Here is a 12,382-nt window from a genome sequence, read left to right as displayed (position 1 = left end):
CTTGGTCGACAAGGCACCAGGTAACCAGTTCCATTGCTGATTATTCTCAATTATACCTCTATTTATTGTCAGTGGTGCGGGGATAGCATGTGTCACTAGCCGTTTTGCTTTTAAGACACAAATCTTTAAGTCTTCGAAAGGCTGAGATGAGCCAGCTTGACCCAGGAACCGTTGATAGCCATTCTCATAGTGGTTATTACCACATGTGGTCAGAAAGGGCACCACATCAATCCCCTGACTCTGGAAAATTTCTGCTTGATTTAGTATAAGATTCACTATCTGCTTGGAGTGGAACCTTACCCTGATAAATGACATGGCCCCAGTTCCTAATATTGTTACTAAGTCAATATCATTTGATTGAAGTAGCTCAGACACTCTAAGTCCTTAAAGCATTTCAACAATAATGTTCTATTCAACACCAAATCAAGATCAAATAATGGGAGAAAATCTAGAATCAATGAATCTGTACAGATTTCAACAAAGTTATTAGAGGAATTTTGAACAGGAACTACCCCTTCTGCCAATGTATTGAAAGAAGGGGCAGTGGGGTTAAGAACGGTTGATACCACAGGAGCAGATTTTCTTATTTCCACTACAGGAAAGTGAACCAAGGGACTTTCTTCTTCTACATCCAATTCTCCTGAAGTTGGATTAGAACAGTTGGTGGTAATTTCATTGATTTTAACAGGAGGAACCAGGGTATTGAATAACAAAATATTTGAATCATGCCTCGGAATCCCATTATCGATCTCAACCTTAGCAGGGGGAGAGTTATGACAATCTTGGGAGTCCTCGAAAATTATTTGTCTCTGCCTCCTCTTTTTAAATCTACGGAGAGGCTTCCTCTTTTTTCCTTTAATATTTTTTAGTTTTCCCACTTTCACCTCATCCTCCATCCCCTTGAATTCTGGCCCAAAAATGGGAAATAGTACTTTTTCGGCATTGGCATCTGGCAATTCAACACTTTTTTCATCCATTACAATGCCTAGTTCAGAATCCTTAATACAGTTATAAGCAGACGTTTTATAAACTGGGCATAATTCCTTCATGACAGGAGCAACTGGCAAATTTACCCAATAGCATTAAAATTGAAGATAACAAATGTTCCAAGGAGATCAGAGATTCTGATATAGGTTTCTCAGATGAGTTTGAGCTAGGAACATTAATAGCATCAATCCCCGTTATATTTAGCATCGGGCTCTTTGACATGTTAGTCTGAAATGATATATCTTGTGATTTGAGGGAAGGAGTACTACTGTAGAGATGTAAACCAGAAGGGGTAGCGCCAATTGGGGTCTTTATAACCTCTTGTAATTTCATGGACCCATCTACCAAGTAGCGTCCACACAACTCTAAGTCAATATCCAAAGGCTGCGAATCCCCGTTGATAACCTCCCTTAACTCAGGATGACCTATCGAGACATTGGGATTATAATTTTCGGACATTAATGGGGCATTAGTTTGATGCAAATTATCCAGGTTGGGAGCTGAACACTTATCATTCTCAGAGAATATTGGAGGAGATGATAAAACTCCCAAACTAGAATGTAAGCTTAAATTTAAATTATTTCCCAATTCCGTCTCCTTCTTCACCTGATCAGGCACTGAGTCATGCAAGGGAGTTGAACAAGTACCCTTATTAAAAACAGTCTTTTCCGGGACAGCCCCCTTTACTGGGTCCTTATCCACCGTTTTCTCCCACAACTGAAATATCTGGCTTTGGCCCTTCAACTGGAGATTTGAGGCATCTTTGTTTCGCAGGGGGTTGGATCTTGTCTTAGCGCATGACCTTCCCCCCAACAGTCTCCCAGAACGAAGCTTTTTAGCCGTCATAATTCAGAATATGCCTCAGAGGGGGTAAAACAATACACAATGCCAGTAAACAATTTTTAATATACTCAACGTTAAAAAAGACAAAGCAAATAAAGCGTATCAAACAAATTACAAATGTTGAGGAAATTGGCAGAGTCTATAAGGGCTTGAATGGATTCTAAATAGTAACTATAAGAAAAATAGTAAATGTTAATAAGTGGGCCCAGCCCAGCCTACTTCAGCCACTGAGGGCCACAGAGGGCCCGCCCTTTGTCCGGGCTTCATCCGGATATCGTCCCGCTCGCGTTCCGCTACGCAGAAAGACAACCCTCGATTGAAATAGCTGAGGGAGAGGCGGGAAGAGGACCAGCTGCGGCTGATTCTCACCGCAAAGCAGGCTGGTCCTCACAGTCCCGGTAGAAGCAGTGGGTGGGGTTTCAGTGGTCAGCGGCTCCTCAGTTCCCCACAGCAGAGTCCAGGCTGCCACAAAGTTTAAGGGGCGAGCGGCACCCGCGGAGCGGGTGGCGCGAGATGTAGCGTAGTGGCCCAAAAGGCTGCAAGGACCCACCAAACAGCAGCCGTCGGTACACCAAAGACACGCAGCAGCTAGTCCTCCAGCACAAGCTTGGGTAAGTAGCAATCCACAACAGAGCAGCTCCCCGAGGACTAAATGCAGGGAGAGGCAGGAAGAGGACCAGATGCGGCCGATTCTCACCGCAAAGCAGGCTGGTCCTCGCAGACCTGGTAGAAGCAGTGGGTGGGGTTTCAACGGTCAGTGGCTCCTCAGTTCCTCACAGCAGAGTCCAGGCTTCCACAAAGTTTAAGGGGCGAGCGGCACCCGCGGAGCGGGTGGCGCGAGATGTAGCGTAGTGGCCCAAAAGGCTGCAAGGACCCACCAAACAGCAGCCGTCGGTACACCAAAGACACGCAGCAGCTAGTCCTCCAGCACAAGCTTGGGTAAGTAGCAATCCACAACAGAGCAGCTCCCCGAGGACTAAATGCAGGGAGAGGCGGGAAGAGGACCAGCTGCAGCCGATTCTCACCGCAAAGCAGGCTGGTCCTCGCAGTCCCGGTAGAAGCAGTGGGTGGGGTTTCAGCGGTCAGCGGCTCCTCAGTTCCCCACAGCAGAGTCCAGTGTTCCACAAAGTTTAAGGGGCAAGCGGCACCCGCGGAGCGGGTGGCGCGAGATGTAGCGTAGTGGCCCAAAAGGCTGCAAGGACCCACCAAACAGCAGCCGTCGGTACACCAAAGACACGCAACAGCTAGTCATCCAGCACAAGCTTGGGTAAGTAGCAATCCACAACAGAGCAACTCCCCAAGGACTAAATGCAGGGAGAGGCGGGAAGAGGACCAGCTGCGGCCGATTCTCACCGCAAAGCAGGCTGGTCCTCGCAGTCCCGGTAGAAGCAGTGGGTGGGGTTTCGGCGGTCAGCGGCTCCTCAGTTCCCCACAGCAGAGTCCAGGCTTCCACAAAGTTTAAGGGGTGAGCGGCACCCGCGGAGCGGGTGGCGCGAGATGTAGCGTAGTGGCCCAAAAGGCTGCAAGGACCCACCAGACAGCAGCCGTCTGTACACCAAAGACACGCAGCAGCTAGTCCTCCAGCACAAGCTTGGGTAAGTAGCAATCCACAACAGAGCAGCTCCCCGAGGACTAAATGCAGGGAGAGGCGGGAAGAGGACCAGCTGCGGCCGATTCTCACCGCAAAGCAGGCTGGTCCTCGCAGTCCCGGTAGAAGCAGTGGGTGGGGTTTCAGCGGTCAGCGGCTCCTCAGTTCCCCACAGCAGAGTCCAGGCTTCCACAAAGTTTAAGGGGCGAGGGGCACCCGCGGAGCGGGTGGCGCGAGATGTAGCGTAGTGGCCCAAAAGGCTGCAAGGACCCACCAAACAGCAGCCGTTGGTACACCAAAGACACGCAGCAGCTAGTTCTCCAGCACAAGCTTGGGTAAGTAGCAATCTTATTTAGGCCTTCCTAACACTACTTTGTCTTCTCCTATAGTTGTTATCCCTACTGTTCTACTATAACCTTGGCTTTAGGGAATTCTTCTTAATTCTTTTTAATTGCTTGTCACAGTCTTTTTAAGTTCAATTTCAGAATTAATTATTGGTATATTCAGATTTCCCTGCTTATCGTTAGCTACATAGTGCTTGTCAATTCTTATTTTGTAATATTGTTTCAGAAATTTCAAATTAAAAACAGTTTTAATGTGACATGTTATCGATGTCAAATGATTTTGATGTCAGGTCATTGGTATCTTGTACTCTGCTCTGTTGGATCCACTCTGTGTCTTTTGATCTTCATCTAACGCTCTTATATCACTGGATTTTGTTTCTTCTACAATGTTTTGCGGTATGCATTCAACAAATACACTAGATTGTAATTGTCCCCTACTACTTGGCCATTCCAATCTCCGTAGGGGTCTTTCTCTCCTCACACTTGTTCCATCAACAGGTTCATTATTTTGCTCTCATGGTAATTCAACAGTTTAATTCTCCATTTTCAGTGGATACTTCCACACCACTTTGGGAGATTTCAGGAACTTGTACAGATTAGAAATTCTCTTTTACTTCACCCCCTCTCGTTGTTCCGGATGTATGGAAACGGCGGTCTCAGACTTGACTCAATATCACCATTTCTTCAAATGGACACACCACTCTCTGAATGTGGGAGGCAAGCACCTGGGGTCGGGGTGTGAAAGGCATGCATCTAATTAGGTATTGCCACATATTACATGGCAGTGTTGGTGATCAGGTTCAGCTGGTAGGGGCCCTACCACCTCCCAGCTCCAGGCAGGATTTTGGAATGTGCTTTTGCTCAAAACCCAATCACCAGGGTTAAGATTGTGGCACTACTCCTGGTTCAGGATAGCAGTAGCAGCTCCAACCTAGTGAGAGACAGCATTCACAACATCAGCTAATCCTTTGCAGTAGTCAAGTATCATGTCATCTGTAGTGCTCACAAGTGCATTCACAGGCACAGCATGTTGTTGTGGATAACATTTCCAATAAATGTGCATGCCACACACAAAATATAATGCATTTTCATCTCTATTTCTAACTGCATATTTATTTCCAATTGTGACATAGTCATTCTCATCATATATACCCCATTCCAGATTGGTGATCCAGATGAGGTCATGACTGCCCTCTGTGACCACAACTGCCCAAAGCCATGGACCTTACCAAAGCCATACTGACTCTTTCTAAATATAGTAACTTTTGATTGAGCTGAAAGATTGCAAACTTGTGTAAGGGCAATTAAATCTACCACGGTAGGAGGACTTCCTGAATTGTACAAACAGCATAAGCTGCTCTCATAGTCCCCTCATTGCTCTTAAACATGAGCCATCCACAAAGATTGCATAATGCGGCTCATCAAGAGGTTAATCTTTAATATCTGGTCTTGTATTTGGTGCATACATCATAACACCAAGGCAGTCATGTGCAACCTCATCCCCATCAGTTTCATTTTCAGGCAATGGTAATAATGTAGCGGGAATGAGGGTCTGAAACCTCTTTAGCACCTTGTTCTTTGATGCAAGATTCAATTGTTCATACTTGATAAGGCTGCTGTTCATCAATATTTCTGTTTTAGTAAGAGTGAACAAAATTTCCACTGAGTGAGGGACCATCCCTGTAAGTGGATGTCCCTTCTCTTTGCTCTCACTTCTCTCAATCCTGACACTAACAGACACAACCACTTTAAGGCAGCTGGGCAGTCCAGAAGCAGCAGGGTCAAGAGTAGTTGAAAGATAAGCCACAGGTCTTCAGGAGTCTCCGTGAAACTGAATAAGCACTGAGACAGTGCAGCCCTCCCTCTTACTGCAAACAGTGTGACCATTATACTGTAAACAGGCATTCCCAGTGCCAGGGCACTACTGATACTTTCTCTCAGCTCTAGGAATGCCTTCAAGCAATCATTGTCCCATGGAAGTAGATCAGGCACATCCTTGTGCATCAGCCTCAATAAACACTACTAGGGGAAAAAAACGGATATCTACTGTCTACAGTAGGTCACCATTCCCAAGATCATCCTGACTTTCTCTGCGTTCTTGGTGGACTCGTTTTTACAATGGTTAATATTCTCTCTAGTGATGCTTTTCTCAATCCCTTTTCATTGAGATGCCCCAAATATAGGACATCTTTGTGACAATGTTGTAGTTTGCTTGGGGACTCTTTGTGCCCATTCTCTGCCAAATGATTCAGAAGAGCAGTTGTATCTTGTTTATAAACTTCCAGTGTCCTTCATGCCACAAGTAAGTCGTCAGTATGATGAACAAGAACTAAACTGCAAGGCATTTGTAAAGTCTCAAAATAATTTTTCAAGATTTGGTTAAAGATCAAAGGGCTTGGGGCTATTGGTGACGGAAAACGAAGATGGCGGATTGAGGATGCTGCTCGGTGTAGCCTGAATACGCTGCTCTCACTACTTCACAAATGACGGATAGAGAGACGGCTTTAATCGAACATTTGAGCTAAAAGGACACTTTATTTCAAAAGCGGCAAAGCGGTAAAGCGCTCCTGCATTGCTACAAACTTGCTACAAACTTACCTGGAATCACTTTCGAAAGCGAAGGGGTGACTGCCGAAGGCGGAGAAACGGATGCAGCTTCTGATTGCAAGAGGTCGCGGTGGGCGGAGACAGGCTGGGCTCGCTGGACGCTGCTGTCTTGGCTAGGCTCTGCAGGTCCGGGCGGCGGCTTAATACTTCGAGGGGGGTGCCCGACAAGTGCCTCCAACTCCAACACCCGGGGGGGGGGCATTCGACGCCTGATTGCTTAGCCGGCAAATTGATTTCTTTCAAGCATATGGCCCCGAAGAATCAACCGTGTAGCTCCAGGACCACAAACGGTGCAGCAACCGCCGAGGAAAGCGGTGTTCTGGGAGCCACAGCTGTCAGTAATGCCGCGGGAGAGAAGAGACCGACGGCAGAAAAACAAAAGACACCAGCCAAGCCCCTCGGGAAGGAAGGAGCGGGAGCTGGAATCGAAACTGGAATTGGCCCGCAGAAACTGCTCATTACAGGAAAACAGGATAAGGCTGTACTAATGACTGGTAAGCTACAGCCACTGCGGCCTATTATGCTTACTGTTGCTGAAAAAAATAACTTAACTGAAGCAAAGGGAGCTAATGTAATTATAAATCCTGCTGTTACAGTTAATCACGCAAATAATGATGCTATAGCGCGAACAAACAAGGAAACAAATAACAAAATGATGAACAATACTGAGAACAATACTGAGAATATTGAATATGATGATACTATTACTGGCGGTGATACGGTCGCAGAGGCGCCAGAGTTATTAGATGAACAATCTGAAACAGACAAAGAGGTCAACCATAAAGGAAAGGATAGAATTCAGTCACAGGTACATGTTCCAGTCTCAGAGGGTACGGAAACAATACTGATTACGGACATGGAGCCAGACGTAAGCGATGCCGAAATTAATAATTTATCTATTCAGATTAACCATGAAAATCTGGCCACCCAGGAAACATAAGTGCTCATTATAGCTCAAGTTCACGAAGCTAAGGGATTTTCTGAAGACTGTACAGAGGGATCTAATGATAAACTAGTGGAATCTAATGACGAATACAAGGAACTGGTCGATGAGGAAGAAAACACTGGGGTGGACCTTTCACAGGATGAGTGGAAAACCGTGTCTCGGAAAAAAGGAAGAGGGAAGGCTAAAAATAAACTAAAAAAGAAGAAAAATACCAATCCTTCTACTATCTCCTCAGCTATAACCTTTGCTAACACTAGGGGCAAACCTATTATTGACGATAGCCCTCTACGTAAGTGGATCCAAGCCAAAGGAGGGGTAAAACCAATGGCTTTACAATTGTCAGGAAACAGCTCCATGGGGCTACCAACTCCAATACGAGCTGACCCAGATTTGGATAACACAAACTCGTCTGAACCTTTAAGCCAACCAATCTTAGATAACTCCATCGGGACAAAGAACACCCAAGAAGATAGTAATGTCAGAGAAGGTACTAATGAAAGGGCTCTCAATCCTAGTGATCTCGCTGTCATGTCTGCTATGGCCAAGGAAAATGGTCATTTTGGGAAAGACAGGCCGCAGGAGGTACTACCCCCTGTTGTACCATTGGGGGAGACCCCCTCGTTGGCCTTAATATTAAATATGCTGACCGAACAATGGTAAGAGGCACAACAATATTTTTTGCAACTCAAAGAGGACAATACAAAAACTCAAAATTACCTATTGGAAGTTAATAGCAAAATGAACACGGTAACTCAAGATGTGGAAGAACTACAACATAGGGTCGTGCAGATAGAGGAAACTTCGATCAAAACTGAGCAGAAAAATTCCCTCCATGATGAAGAGATTCGGGCTCTACAATTTAAAGTCGAGGATATGGAAAATCGCCAAAGAAGACAAAATCTTAGACTTTTTGGGGTTCCTGACGGGGCTGAAGGGGCAGACCCCAGGGCTTACATAGTAAAGCTTTTCCAACGTGCATTTCCGGATCTCGCTGACTGGGACTGGGACTCTCAGCTACAAAGAGTTCATAGATTACCACTAGTTAACAGAAACAAAGGAAGTAAATTCCCTCGCCCGTTTTTGATTTATTTTGGAAATTTCTTACTGAGACAGGCTTCTTTAAAAGCAAAACCCAATTCCCCCATTGTCACAGAAGATGTGACTTTCTTTGTCAGGTCAGACCTTTGTAAGTCTACCATGGAGAGACGATGGAACTTACGACAATTAATCGACTCTTTTAAAGCCACAGGGGCTCAGGTTTTCCTGCAAGAACCTGTGTGTTTAAAAGTTACTAAAGCTGGTCCTACATACTTTCTTAACCAGGCTAAAGAGGCAGAAATTGTGTTAGAAAAAATTACTAATGTTTAACCAGGTGATGGAGGCAGAAATTGAGTTAGAAAAAAATCACTAATGTATAAAACACAATAATTACGAATGCAGATTCTATGTGATCACTGTCTTAAAAGGTCTGACTAAAACGACAAATCGATTATTTGTGAAAAGGGAGTTGGGAATGACACACTTATTGAAGTAGGAGAGGGTTATGCGGATGGCTACACCCCCAAGAGGCTGCCCAACCAACGCCAACAGGTATAAAGGGGGGGTGTTTTCCTATGGTACGGGGGTAGCTTTGCTCTGGGGAGGGAAGGAATGAGGGACGGGAGGGAGAAAATTAAAAATGACATGACAAGTCAAAAGGAAGACAAAATGATGTTAGCAAGAAATAAAACTAAAAGGAGTGATAAGAAAGGGGCAGCGATTTTTTTTATTTTTACCTAAAATGACGTACTGTAGTTGTCTTGCATGGAATGTATCAGGCCTGAAAAATAGGACTAAAAGAAATTTAGTGTATCAAGAATTGAAAATGTATGATGCACAGTTGGTTATGCTAACGGAAACACATATCTGCTTTAAAGATAAAAAACTTTTGAATCAATTGGGATATGAATTAGTGGTTTGCACAACATTAAATGCACCAATAAGAGGGGTTGCAATATTAAAGAAAAGACAATTGCGGGGGGAAGTCATTAAGACTGCAGCAGACAAGGGGGAGCGCTGGGCATTAATGCAAATGCAGATAGAAGACAGTATGTATGTTTTTTGTGCTATATACGGGCCAAACAAAGATGAGCCACGCTTATTTGACAGGTTGAACATAGAATTACTATCATGGGAGGGCGAGCTTATCCTGATGGGAGACTTTAATTGTGTTCTAAACTATCAACAGGATGTAACGAAGAAAAGGCTATCCTCACTTATGCGCAAAACAAGAGCAGCAATACTAGAACTAGCTAAAATACATAATATAAAAGACATATGGCGGTGTCTTTATCCAGGCGCACCAGGATATACATATTATTCGTTCCCCCATAAACTTTGTTCTAGGATAGATCTGGCGTGGGCTTCGGAGGAACTAATGAGCTCAGGACATATGCAGATTATGCCAAAAATCTCCTCCGACCATAATCCGATTATATTCACATTTGGAGTAGCTCCTAGAGTAAAAGAGGGACGTCCTTTCACTTTCCCTAGATATTTATTATCAGACGAGGTGTATGTAACATCTCTCAAAAAACATATAAAGGAGTTTATCACATATAATTTGGATACGGCTACTGTTCTTTCTGTGTGGGATGATTGCAAGGCTTCCATTAGAGGAGTAACACAACAATATATTTTTAAACAAAATGTAATAAGAAAGAAGGAGACAAAGATACTGATGGACAATATCTTACATATGGAGAAACAGCTAGCGGATAGTCTTAGTGAGGGGCTGATGAGCAGATCAGATATCATGCTATTGGAAAATAAACTTCTGACTTTAAGATCAAACATCAAAAGCTCTCTCAGAGAGTAAAATAGTTGTAAGATTCTTAAATATAAACTCTCTCAATACGAATGTGGAGATCGAGTAGGAAAGCTCTTGGCATATAAGGTGGCTGAAGACCGAGCATCAACATTAATTAAATCTATAAAAGGCCCTAACGATATCCTGTACTCGCAGCCTACACAAATAATGGAACAATTTGCTTCATACTATGCAAAATTATACACTCCAGAAACTGGGAATATAGGAAATCAGATTCAATCTCTCTCTCTCACTTTGATAACTTTATTTCGGTCAAAGACCATAAAAGTGCAATAAAATATGTACAAGCACAATATTAAAATATAAATACATCGAGTTAAAAAGTTATTAAACAATGGATATCAAAGGAATAATTAAGATTAGAAGCAATCGTCCCTTAGTCCTTGTGGAATATTGCGGATCTTCTCCTCCACATACCGAGAAGAAACCGGGAAACAGCAAAGACAATGGCGGGGGTAGTGTCATAAGTTAAGACTCTGCAGGCAAGAGCACAGTGCCTAAAGCCCAAATTTTGCAAAGTGGGATGATCCAACACTTCCGAATTTCACCATATGCTGGGCAGAAAAAGAGGATATGTGTGATGTCTTCCCTGTCATGATTGCAGGCAGGGCAGTTAACCTTCGCCGCTTTTGCCCTTCTTGAAGTGAATTCCCCGACTGGTAGGGAGCCACGTCTCAGTTGAATGTATAGCTTTCTTGCCAGTGGAGGTTGTACCAAGTCCAAGAACGCCTCCATCCTGAATTCAACTTTGGTTGTGAGGAACTCATTGGATAGTCTGCCCAGGGAATTAGAGCAATGTAGCATTTTGAGATTGTACGCTTTTACAGCTGCCACCAGGACAGTCCTTTGAATCCTCAAACAGCTATCCTCCGGTGTGTCCCAAAGTTGAGGAAGGCCAATTTGGTAGAAAAGGGACTTAACATGTGTTAGCCATGGTATGTTCTTGGTCTTTAACTGCCCCCAAATGATTCTAAATTCTGCTCTAAACGGTTCCTGCTCCGGGACACACCAGAGCCTTCTCCAATAGAGCGGAGGTCGGGCTGCCGCCAGCTCAGTAATAGGTTTCAGACCCAGGTCCAAACGTAATGGGAGCAAAGGTGTACTTTGCGGGAGATCAACAGATACCGCATGAAAGAATGTTCCACTTTCGTCAGGTTACATGTGTTAGTGTGTCCCCAGAGTTCTGCTGCATATAGGGCTGCAGACCTGACCTGTGTTTTATATATCTCTAGGGCAGGGGTAACCGGTTTAAAGGATGAGGCACTGCAAAATCTGCCTATGCCACCCGCTATCTGTGATAATCTCAGGGAGGATTTAGAGACTTGCTGGTCCCACATAAATTGTTCTGTCAGAATCACTCCCAAGTATATGAAGGTCTTGACTCTCTCAAGAGGGGTTCCGTTCAATGTGGGGTTGGGGCAGGTGTGCCTCGGGGGGTTGAAGATCATAAACTTGGTTTTCTCCAAGTTTATCTCCAAGCCCCGCGTGGCGCAGAAAGAAACAAACCCATCCAAAACTCGCTGGATGCCCGATGATGTCCGCGACAACAACAAGGTACCGTCCGCGAACATCAGAGCGGGCACCCTGCCAGTGGCCAGTCGTGGTGCATCATTGTCCTTGACACAATTAAGTCTGTCTATCAGGCCGTTGACATATACTCCTCGTGTGACAGGGAAACGATCAGATAATTCCCCGTTCTTCCCACATCTCACCTGGGCATAATTCCCAGTGTGGAGCCAGATTATGGAGTGCAGTAAATAAGAAGGGAGACCAAGATCCTCCAACACCGTCCAGAGCCTCTCCCTCGGGACCAGATCGAATGCGGCCCGCAGGTCCACAAAGACAAGGTAGAGGCTGCCACCCTCTACTCTTGCAGTTTTCCAATATAGGACCTGGAGTCGAAAGATCTGGTCCAGGGTCGAGACCCCTGATCTAAAACCGGCTTGGAGGGTGGTCAAGATTTTATTTTCCTCCATCCAGCCCAATAGCCTCTCCAGCAGAATTCGGCCCATCAACTTCTGAGTGGTATCGAGTTGACTAATTGGTCTATAGTTTGATGGGGCAAGAGGACAACCGTTTTTAAAGATTGGAACAATCTCTGCCCCCAGCCAGGTCTCAGGGACTGGGGATCCCCGTAGAACAGCATTAACCAGAACCAACAAATATGGGGCCCAGATCTTTGGCTGGGATCTAAAGAG

This window comes from Lissotriton vulgaris, chromosome 3_1 (genome assembly GCF_964263255.1).
Source record: "Lissotriton vulgaris chromosome 3_1, aLisVul1.2, whole genome shotgun sequence".
Classification (NCBI taxonomy): Eukaryota; Metazoa; Chordata; class Amphibia; order Caudata; family Salamandridae; genus Lissotriton; species Lissotriton vulgaris.
Note: the sequence above shows the minus strand (reverse complement) of the source record.